This window comes from Lutra lutra, chromosome 12, assembly GCF_902655055.1.
Source record: "Lutra lutra chromosome 12, mLutLut1.2, whole genome shotgun sequence".
Taxonomy (NCBI): domain Eukaryota; kingdom Metazoa; phylum Chordata; class Mammalia; order Carnivora; family Mustelidae; genus Lutra; species Lutra lutra.
In genome coordinates, this window is record NC_062289.1 from 3,113,747 (window position 1) to 3,125,678 (window position 11,932).

Here is an 11,932-nt window from a genome sequence, read left to right on the forward strand (position 1 = left end):
TAAAAACTAACTATCTTTTCAATGGTGAATAATGCATGCCTTAGTTAATGATAACATATATAAAGAATTGATCTGTTGTCACTTTCCCTTCTGTTCCATTAGTATGCATGACCACCCTTAACTCTTTAATTAATATTTGGCAAAGTTAGTTGTGTGACTCCCCATACTCTTGTTTCTCAAAATATTCTTTGTATTTCACCCGCTAAGTATTCCTTAGGTAATTTAGAATTTTTTTGTAATTGTTTTAACCTGTGGGGAAGTGACAGATTTAAAAATATTCAGTAATTCCAATGAGAAAGAATCAGTATGTTCTCATTCATTCAAGATTTCTATATTTCAGGGTTTTTTCATATATTATTTTTCTTATTTCATGTTTTATTCTTTGATATGATATGCTTTGGTTGAAATTGTGAGAGAGAACTTTTTTCCACTATATTTTCTTCTAAGATTTATTTTATTTTTATGCATTTATAATTTGCCATCTTACTGAACCTATTCATTAACTATCAACTCTCTTTTCTTTTTCATTTTTGGTGGATATCTAGGATTTTACTTATTGAGTAAGTATTATTATGAAATTATCTCAACAGCTATTTATGTCAACTCTTAATAACATTTTTATTTTATAAAACCCTCTAGTTTTTTTCTCATTTTTTAACACAACAAAATTTCTGTAACATGCTGAATAACCAGATATTCTTATCCAGGATTTAATTTTAAAAATGAATTGTCTCTAGCTTTTCCTTACTAAGTATGTAGAGTGCTTGTTTAATGTAATTGTATTCCTAATATTAAGGAAATATCCTTTTAGTCTTGATTTAAAAAGAGACCTTGGAAGAAAAGATGCTTTTAATCATGCCATTATTTTACCTCTGACCGATGTATATCTTTGCTAATGAGTTCATTGTCCACCCCCACCACCATCCAGGATATAACCCTCTGAGGGCAGGGGATGTAGTTGGTGCATCCAAATCCCCTGTAACTGGAGGGCTAAGAAATTAGAAATTCCATTTACTTCAATGGCTGTGCAACGTTCCAAAAGGCATGACAATTTCCTGTTCTTGAAACTGGGAAAAAAAAATGAAGTTGGAGACAGTTTTGAATTTACTTCTTTAGGAGTCACTTCAGTTTTACTGCTTGAAAATTTTCTTTTTATTTGTAAGTCAACTCCAGTAATTTTCTTCTGGAGACCAATTCATTTTATTAAAATGTTACCTTTGTTAATGTAAATTTTTAAAGATTGTTCTCAGTAATTTAAAATATTATCTATCTATGGTAAGGATGCCCTTCTTAGTACTAATTTTCTATAGTTGTGAGGTTTCATCTCTTAGTATCTTGAGTATATCTGTTAAACATTTGTCTATGAATTTAAATTAGCTTGGAAAAGTTAACTCTGAATATATCTAAAAAAACATCATTTTTTTCCTAGTTCCTGATTAGTTGATCTTTGCTTTTATCTTTATTTCTTTCCTCTTGGCTTTCTTGTTTTCCCTTCAAAACCTACGGAGCTTAACGTTTAAGTGATATATTTTTACTTTTTCTCTTGAAAAAATTAATGGACTCTACTTATAAATTTCCTTTGACTATATCTTTGACAACCTAGGACAAACTTTTTATTATTATTAATATTCAATACCTTGTAATTACTTGACTTTTTCCTAACTTCAGTTATTTAATTATTTAATAACTAGATTTTTTTTCTGTTTTGTTTAAAGCTTTGTCACCTATTTCTAAAATGACTGTTTCATAACCAGAGAATGTTGCTACGTAACTTGGAATATTTTTAAGTCTCTGAAACATATTTCAGAATTGACCTGTTGGACTTCTGCTTCCAAAAAGATGCAGAAGTACTATTCCCTAGCCCTCTCATTAAATATGATCAGAAACCCTGGACATTATTCATAAAAAAAGGCAGAGTACAGAAGGCAGAGCAGCTAGGGACCTTGGTCTGTAAGGTTTGAAACAGTGGTGTGTTATCTGGGTTTTCTTTTTTCCTCTTATGTCCTAGATTTGGAGCTAAAGAAATCAGCAATCCAGAAATACCATGAGGTGTATACAAAGTCCTAATAAGTCTACTCTCCCCAAAGTATCAGGGGAGGTGCGGCTCAGGAATCCAGAAAACTTTTAGATGCTAACCGCACTCAACTCTAGTCAAATATCACAGAAAAAAAATGTACCGACCGCCACGCACCTCCTGGCAAAGGCTGAGTGGGCAGCTAGATTTCTGCCCTTGCCAGGCTGTAGTGAGGAACCCAAGTTCCTCTCCAGGGCGGTTCCAGAGAAGGCTGAGCAGTAAGTGCGACTCTGGTTCCAGCTATATGAGAAGTCCTGTCCAGCTCTCATGGTGTCAGTGGAGACCACCAGGTAAGCCCAGACTTTGCCTCTTGCACCCCCCATGAGGCATTGCTAGAGCAGGCTTACAGGGGGAGGGGGTCAGTATATCCACAAACTCTCAGCTGTGGTGAGGGCACTACAACATAGTCAGCAGAGTCCATGTGGGAGGGGCTGAGATGATGTTCCTGTTCCTCCTGTCCAGGAGGCAACAGCCCCTGCCAGAGCAAGGACAGGAAAATGATCTAAAACAGGAAGAGTGAATCAGAGCCACAGTCTCATTATATGATACCCTAAATGCCCAAATTCCAACAAGGAAAAAAAATCACTCATCATGCTAAGAACTAGGAAAATAACAATTTGAGTAAAAACAAAACAAAACAAAAATCAACAGATGGCCACACAGAGATTACAGAAGTATTAGAATTATCTGACAATTTAAAGCAGCCATCATAAAGATTCTTCTAAGAGGGACTTCAAATAGGTCTATAATAGGCAAAATAATAGAAAATTTCAGCAAATGAGCATGTCTCAACAAAAACAGAAAGTATAAAGAAGAATCACCAAGACTTTAGAATTGGAAAATGCATTAACCCAATTAAAAACTCAATGAATGGCTCAAAAGTAGAGTGCATGGGACAGAGGAAAGAATCCATATCACTGGAGAATTCTATATAAAAAAAAAAAAATTAACACCAATTCTATGGAACCTCTTCAAAGAAATAGAAGATAGGGGAATAATTCCCTATTTCTTTTATGAAGCCAGAATGGTCTGACACCGAAAGTAAATGAAGACAGAAAACAAAGGAAGGAAACTATAAAGTTCATATACAGATCTTCTCAGGAATATAGGTAAAGAAAACCATCATCAAAATATTAGGAAATGAAAAAAAAATTAGGAAATGGAATTCAACAATATATAAAGGGTGTTATACACCATGGCCTGATGGGACTTGCTGCAGAGGTGCTAGACTGGTTCAATATTCAAAACTCAAAGAGTGTGATCTACCAAATTAACACGTTAAGAAAAAAATCACGTGATCATACCTTTTGAGGCAGGAAAAGCGTATGACAAAATTCAATACTCATTCCTGATAGAAAGAAATTCCCAGCAAGTTAGAGACAGAGGGGGCGATTTTGATAGACACCATCTACAGAACACCACAGCTAACATCCTACCCGTTCGTTTCTCCCACACTTGAGAAGTAAGGATGTTCACTCTCACTGCAATTATTCCACAGAGTACTGCAAATTCCAGCCATCACAATAAGGCAAGAAAAGGAAATAATAAGGCATGCACATGCAGATCAGAAAGTAAAAAATAAATCTGTCCTTGTTTGCAGATAACATGATGGTCTAAAGGAAAATCTCAAGGAATTTGCAAACAAAGGAACAACCTCTTATATACCTTCCTAAAACTAGTAAGTTAAATCAGCAGATTCACAGAATACAAAATCAGTGGGCAAAATCCTATGACAGTGAAGGAGTGGAAGCCAAAACTGCAAAGACGGTATGACTCCAAAATATATAAAAACAATCAGACACTGATGCATAATTCTCACAAAATGTGCATGGGCCTTGTGCACTAAAACCCCCAAAATGCTGTTCAAAGAAATCAAAGATCTAAACAAATGGAGAGAGGACTTTGTTCATTAACTGGGAGACCCAACCTCGTAAAGGTATGTTTAATCCAAACACAGCCCTGCCAACTGTATACACCAGAGTTTGCCAGTCTCATTTTCTGTAAATAGGAAACCAAAAACCTCCGTGCACTTGTTGAGTTCCATGCTTTGACTTCAGAGATGGAGGAATCAAGGCCAAAAGACATGAGTGACAACTTCCCAGGGCTTTGGGGACCAACACTAGGTGACACTTCCCTTGATTTCCCATCTGACGCCATGAAAGTCCCCCCTTTCTGATTTCCTAGTCCAGCAGTTACAACTACTCCCACCCCCATGTGTACTTCTGCTTGACCCCTGATAGATGCCAATATTTAATAATTTGTTGAGTAGACACATGCTTCCTGGTCCCTTTTCCTCTGTGTGTGTATGTTCCTAAGTTCCTCTTTCTCTCTCTGTGTATGGGGTTTTTTTTTTCTCCATGTGTGGCTGGGGGACACAATGCTGGAGAAACAGGCATTACTGGCCACAGGCCTGGTGAGTAGATCGCTCTTCCTCCGTGTTTGCCCACCGTGTTTGCCCACCTGCAGCGTGTGCCGTCAAACACGGCCAGCCCTCCCTTAGTCACCCACCTAAAACACTAATTTTTTCTTCCTGTTTACAAAGTATTTACACTGACCTTTTAATCTGATACAACAAGAGCCGTTCCTTCTCGCTTTTAAACAGAAAGGACTCATTTTAGGGGCAGCATCTTGTCCTGTTGTCTTCTTGCCCACAGAATCCGTTCGTTGTCATTTCTACTCACTACAAAATGCTGCTTATCAGAGTGTCTAAAACTAAGAAACATAAAGCCATATTCCCCCACACCCCAAATGAAGCCTTCCAGAAGGACATTAATATGCCCCAGTCCTCTCTATCTGTTGAATTTTTCGGCAACTCAATCCCAAAACCATTTTTGCATTTGGTCACATGTGAGCTGAGCAAGGGTAATTGACACTACGGGCTGTCAGCTCCTATGTTTTGGTCTATTGTTTCACTTTGACTGTATTTTCCCCTTTCCTTTCTGTTTTCTCCCACCGTACGTGCAGCTCGCCCAAGATGTGTCTTGGTTTCACGGCGGTCCACAGCTCAGGAGCTCATCATACCCCAGAGCAGTGACACCGGATGTCCTGAGGTGCTTGGAATCCACATTCCTTGTTTATTCACACACTTCTGGTTCGGGATCATTTCACTGTGGATATCACAGTCTGGTGAACACACGCTCATGGGGATACACACACATTCACAACAGATATCTCCGCGTTCATATGTGTGATGCCCAAAATCATTGTAGGGTTCTCCACACAAAGAAATGACCGGCCCGTCATTCTGGGCTTGCATTATCTTATGCAGAGAATGCTAACCAGCATATGTCACACCTACAGTGGGACAGAGGAGCTTCAGCAGCAGAGGCTCGTAGCAATAAATTGACGTGGAGGGGCTTTGAGGGAGGAGAAATAGGACAAAAGAGCTTCAAAATTAGAGATAAATGTTATTGAGCATTTTGATCTGGCCGTCCTTGAATTCAGTGTGAGTACTGTGTTAAGTTTTTGTAACATGGTTGTCCTTTTCTGAGACAATAAAGTTGACCTGTAGAAAAATATTCAACGACAAGTATTTCAGTTAAATCAAATGGAAATTGAGTTTGAAAAGGAAATAAATTCATATTTCTATTTCTCTGTTTTATACTTCAGACCTCCAGTATTTCATATCTGACTAGTTAGGGATCTATACAAAGAAAAACACGCAACTTTTGGATTCACCCCTTTCCTTCATTTAACCATGATAGAGAGGTTCTCATATGGGAATTAAACACAACGTATCATGTGCCAACACAAGGAATGGAAAACTTAGAATTCACTTCATGGCCAGTAGATGAGGAGTGGCCTAAGAAAAATAAATGATTCGAAAGGAAGGAATCACATTTCATCCCAAAATTTACCCCGAGGAGGTCCCTGAAGACCACAGATTTCAAGGTGCAACTCCCCCTTCCCCCCGGTCTCCATCAACTTTGTGGAAAAGTGTCTACTCGAGGCTGAGCTGGAAACTGCAATTAATCTAATTGAAATTGCAAACTCTCTCAACAGAGTGCATGTTCACCACCACATTAACAGAATTTCAACCAAAAGTCATACTTGGCTTGAAATAGAGTACGGATAATGGTTGACATGAATCTTTTATGGAGAATAGGTATATACTTACGTAGGAATGAAGAATTCCCATGCACTAGCTACTGTGGGTATGTTAATTAATCCAGCCGAGCAACAAACACAGAGTACTCACGGGGTACTAGGTATGACGCGGAGCACTGGGACCCCGAGGTGAGTAGTCTTTTGTCCCCAAGGAGCTCACAATTCAATTTAACAGTATAATGCTTTTGGGAAAAAATATGTTTATAGTAGAGCATACTGAAAAGGCTAAGAAGACAGACTAAAAGTATGAAAATATTCCTCATAAAATAAACAGACATGGATATTTAAAAAATAGATTAGTGGGACAGACTTCTGAAGAAAGGGAGAAAAACAACATGTCAATATCAGAAAAAATGCTGATGGCTTATTGGAACAATAAAGTGTCGACCTTTGTATGAGAGAGTATGAAAAGTCCCTCGCCCTCTCTGAATTCCCTCTCTTGGGCATATGGAGGCAGAAAGGGGGTCCCGGGGGACTCTGAGGTTGGTGCTTCCGAACCAAGCACGGCAAGAGAGTAGCAGGGCCGGCTGCTCAGGATGGGGTCAGAAGGGCTGAGCCCAGGGGGCCAGATTCTTTAAGCGCGGCTTGTAATTGCCAAGGTCCCAGGTCTCGGCAAGGAGCCACGATACAGGACACGGTGAGCCAGCGAAGGTGGGTAAGGACCTAGAATGAGTGCTGAGTGCTTTTTGTAGAGGATGTAGGATGGGCAGGAGTCAGCAAGGGAAAATCCTGGTTCAAACCCACACTGGAAAAGTCTCAGAATCGGTGAAAGATGCATTCAAAGAGATGATTAGCTAAACAATTCTTGAGAGTTTATGTCTCCTTTGCACCAATCATCGATAACTGTATCTAATGTATACAAGATGCCATCTGCAAGACAATGCACTTGGTAGTAAGGGACGGGGGTACAGAGAGAGAACACTGGGCTCCTTTTATTTATTCATTAATTTTTAATTTTTTAAAGTTTCTATTGAAATTCCTCCTCACATACAGCGTAACATTAGTTTCCGGTGTACGATACAGTGATCCGACACTTCTGTATAAAACCTGGTGCGCATCCTTCACCCTTGATCCACGTCACCGACTTCGACCATCCCAGTCACCTGCCCTCCGGTGACCATCAGATTGTTCTCTGTAGCTAAGAGTCTGTGTCTTGGTTTGTCTCTCTCTCTTTTTTCCTTTTGCGCGTTCGTTTTGTTTCTTAAATTCCACCATGAATGAAATCATATGGTATTTGTCTCTGACTGACTCGTTTCACTTAGCGTAACACTCTAGTTCTATCCATGTCATTGCAAATGGTAAGATTTCATTCTTTGTTATGGCTGAGTAATATTCTGTCACATACACACACACACGCACACACACACACGCACACACACATCTTCTTTACCCATTCGTCACTCAGTGGACACTTGGGCTATTTCCATAACTTGGCTATGGTAAATCATGCTGCTGTAAACATCGGGGTGCACGGATCCCTTTGAATAAGTATTTTTTGTATTCTTTGGGTATGTCCTACAACATTGTTTATTTTTCAAATTTAAAGTCAATTAGCCAACATATAGCACATACTTAGTTTCAGACATGGTGTTCAGTAATTTACCAGTTGCATATAACACCCACCGCTCTTCGTGTCACGGCTCATGCTTCTAATTAGCTTTTGATCTCTTTAAGCAATTCAGAGCCAATCTACATCAACTCTTTACAATACTCTGCTCTGATGATGAGGGGAATTTGTAGGGAATATTTCAGGAATAAAAACATACAGGAAGGAAAATACATTACCAGAGTCAGGTGTGGGTGGAAGGGAGATTGGAGGAAGGTAGTCAAAGGTGTCAACTCTCAGTTATAAGATAAGTGAGTACTTGGGATGTGAGGTAGAATACAGGGACCCTCGTTAACGCTGCTGTATATAGGATGGTTGCTAAGACACTAGATCCTAACAGTTCTCAACCCCCCAATTTTTTTTTTCTTTTTTTCCTTTTCTTCTTCCTTTTTATGATTGTGGTAACCATGTCACAAGAGTTGTAAGCCGGACCATCATGCTGTATGACTTTAACTTATACCGGAGTGTATATCAATCATTTCTCAATAAAACTGGAAAGTATCTAGGAAGGAGGCATCATGCCCTAATAAAAAGAACATTATATTTGTAATCAAAGGTCTTGAGTGTCAGGTTCTGACACGTATTAGTTGTGTTACTTTATGCAATTCACCATACACTCTGAAACTCCATGTTCTCCTTTGTGAAGTTGGAGAGCTCACATCCACCAACATTGATTAGGGTTCTCTGGCTGCAAGCAACAGAAGTTCATTATAACCAACATAAACATAAGGCAGTATTGAAAGAATATCATGTAGCTCATGGAAATAAAAGGAAGACTGGAGAAAATTGCTCATAAAAAATAGGAATCAGAACATCTCCTGGGGTCTGGGTAGCAAGAACTAACCAAAGGTCATGTCAAGGAAATGCAACTGAAATTAATGAGATCCATCTTTTTTTTTTTTTTTTTTAAATATCCTTGAACCTTCTGTTTAAGATTCCACACCGGGAGAGAGTATCCAATTGTCCTGACTTGAATCCCATGCGTGCTCACCCTTGGGTGAGGGTGGGTGGAGGACCCTAATAGCGAGACCCACTGGAATTGTGCGTGTTGCAAGGAGGTTATATCCTAAAACAAGGTTAGCAAAGGAAAGGAGAAAGAAGCAAAAACCTACAACTCTTCACCACAGTTGGGTATGCACTCTTACCTGGGGACCCTTGTGAGAGTTTCTCAATTTCTCTTGTGGCACATGCCCTCGGTACCTTCAATCCCATGCAGGGAGTTTCCTACTGCATTTCTCACCTGAGGGCAACCTTAATTAAGGTAGTCATGTTAAAAGGCATTTATTATACGAGACTAGACTCCACTGGCAGACTGTGCTCTCTGGAGGACACTGTCTCATTAGCACAATGGGGACTGCTCCGGTGAAGGGCAGTGGTGGTGGAAAGCCCAGATGTGGGTGATTAGACTCCAGGTTCTCACAGGCTGGACATCTTGAGTTAGAGGTAAAGTGAAGGTAAGCACAGTGACGAGCAGGGCACCAAGACCTCATGTCATTGAGGAACTTGCCCCTGCGAATGTGGGACCCTGGCCATTGTGTTCCTACCAGTGAAAAAGATGGAGAATGCACTCATTGCTTAACTTTATTGCCAAAGATGATTCTTAAAAATTGTCCAGCAGAAGTCTTTTGTCAGCTGGGGTCAAATCATGACCCTGCACAGTTTCCAGTTGAAAGTGCGTCCACTGAAGGGAAGTCAGGTCTCTCTGAGAAAGGACTTCCTGGTGTTGTATAATCAACTGCAGTGGTAGGTTCCAAGGTCTTTCTCCAAAGGGAGCTGTGACCACTCACTAGAGACGCTGGGCACCATGGGAAAGAGACAGTCCTTCCTTCCTTGGACACAGAGCTCCAAAACTGATACCAGAGAACTCAAAGACTAATGTGTACCTCCCCCCACTGAAATAGGGGTACAGGGCAGCCTGGTGAACTGTAGAACCCCGAACCTAGTACACTTCAAAGGGATTTCTGGATGGAATGGTAGATTCGGGGTAAGTAATGAATGGGTATCTGACAGCGGCCAAGAGCTCAGCTGGAAGGAGCAACATCGCAGGGTCAAGTTTGAGGAGGTATGGGTGAGGGGTGCATGTGCAGGCAGGCAGACCAAGGGGAATGAATGCAAATCGCATACTTTTGCATCTTCTGTACCGTCCACCAGAAAGCCCCCTGCACGAGGAAGCAGTGAATGAGCTGTGGACGAGAGGATTGCCTCAGTGAAGGAAATCTCCTCTCCTTCCTCATCCATGGGGGTCGTGCACTGGGCTCACATGTGCACAGCTGCGTGGTAGGCTTTGTGAGCGTAGATGGGTCACCCAGCCCAGCAACAGCCACCCTCCCCTCCAGGGCTCTGCAGGTGCCTCCTTCCCGTGCCTGCCCATACCTGCGGAGTGAACTCATCTGGCCACTCTAGATTGCGGTGTTTTGACTTACTGTTTTCTGTCTTTTTCTTTATTATTGTTTTCTCTCTCTCTCTTTTTAAATTAGGAAATTTTGAAATTATTTCTAAATACATGAAGTGGACACTTCTTGTTTCTTTTCCAAGCAGACTGCTGATGAGGGGATAAATTTACTTATGGGTCCACCTTCTGTTACATAGGTCTCAGTCCAAAATATTCATGTTTTATTTTATCTTTTTTCTGTTACTGCTCTTTTGATTTTCTCTCACACTGTATAATGATTTGCAAGAGTATTTTTAAGTATATAAAAAGGTTTTTTTATGTTATTTTTACTAGTTTCCTTTTTTATTATGTTTCCAAATGAGTTTTAGTTCTAAATGAAAAAAGTTGCTTCTTATTCAATAAGGACATGAGAATATCTGTTTTCTTTCCTAATTATTTTTTAAAAATTATTTTCTTGATTATTTGTTTCCTGATTTTTGCAATATAGACTTCATTTTCTTCACTTTATTCTTTTTTTTTCTCTTGTGATTTGGAAGTAGATGCATGTTTTAGATTTTACCAGCAGTTACCTAAAACTTTTAAAATAAATATTTCATTAGCCTAATTAAGATTTTAAATGGTAGAAATGTTCTCCCTGTATGCAGTGTAAGGAATTTGTCATTATCTTTTAACTTCCCACTGAATTTCCAATTCCATTCATCTGTTCCCATCCTGTATTTTAAAATACGCTTATTGTGGGGCGCCTGGGTGGCTCAGTGGGTTAAGCCGCTGCCTTCGGCTCAGGTCATGATCTCAGGGTCCTGGGATCGAGCCCCGCATCGGGCTCTCTGCTCGACAGGGAGCCTGCTTCCTCCTCTCTGTCTACCTGCCTCTCTGCCTGCTTGTGATCTCTCTCTGTCAAATAAAGAAATAAAAATCTTTAAAAAAATACGCTTATTGTTGCAATTTTTTCATTCTTAATATTTGCAGAAAGTATCTGGATATCTGCATATGTTTAATCATTTTAGTGTTTGTTATAAGCCTTCTTCTATCACAAACTCACTATTTGTCTCTTGATTTTCTTAATGATCCAGAACAAGGATCCTCAAACCCACAGTCTGTGGGACAAATCTAGCTGCCACCTGATTGTGCCTGGCCCCTAGGCTCAGGATGGTTTTATGCTTTTATGCAATTTTTTTTAAAAATCAGAAGCTAATTCTTTTTCATGACATATCAAAGTCATGAAAATTCCAATTTCCATTTCCACAAGTCAGGTTTTGCTGGTACAGAGCAATGCCCACTTGTTCGTGCCCTGAGGCCATTCCCCACTCCAGCAGCAGAGCTCCTGATTGTAGGGGAGAACTGGGGACCCCCAGAGCCTCTCCTATGGGCTCTATGGCCCTTCACAGGACACGTCCGCCTACCCCAGGTCTAGAGCAATGATCTGAGCCTTCTTCTAGGAACATACATGATGGAGGATAATTACAATGCTGTGTGGGGACACAGTTCCTTCCTCCGGGCCCTGAGTTTGCCCGAGAGTGAAGAGTACAACCTTCGCAAGGACCAGAGCTGTCGACGGTGTGTCCATAACCGTGGTTATCATGGTTACCACACATAGAACCCTGAGGTCCAGCTCTGTGACCCTCCCCTCTCTGTCATTCCCCGCTGCGCACACCAGCGGCAAGGGGAGGAGAGCTCTCTCACTCCGGGGCAACCTTTAATCTTTCCTGACTCATCATGCTTTTGGAGAGTCAGTTACTGACTCTCCAAACCC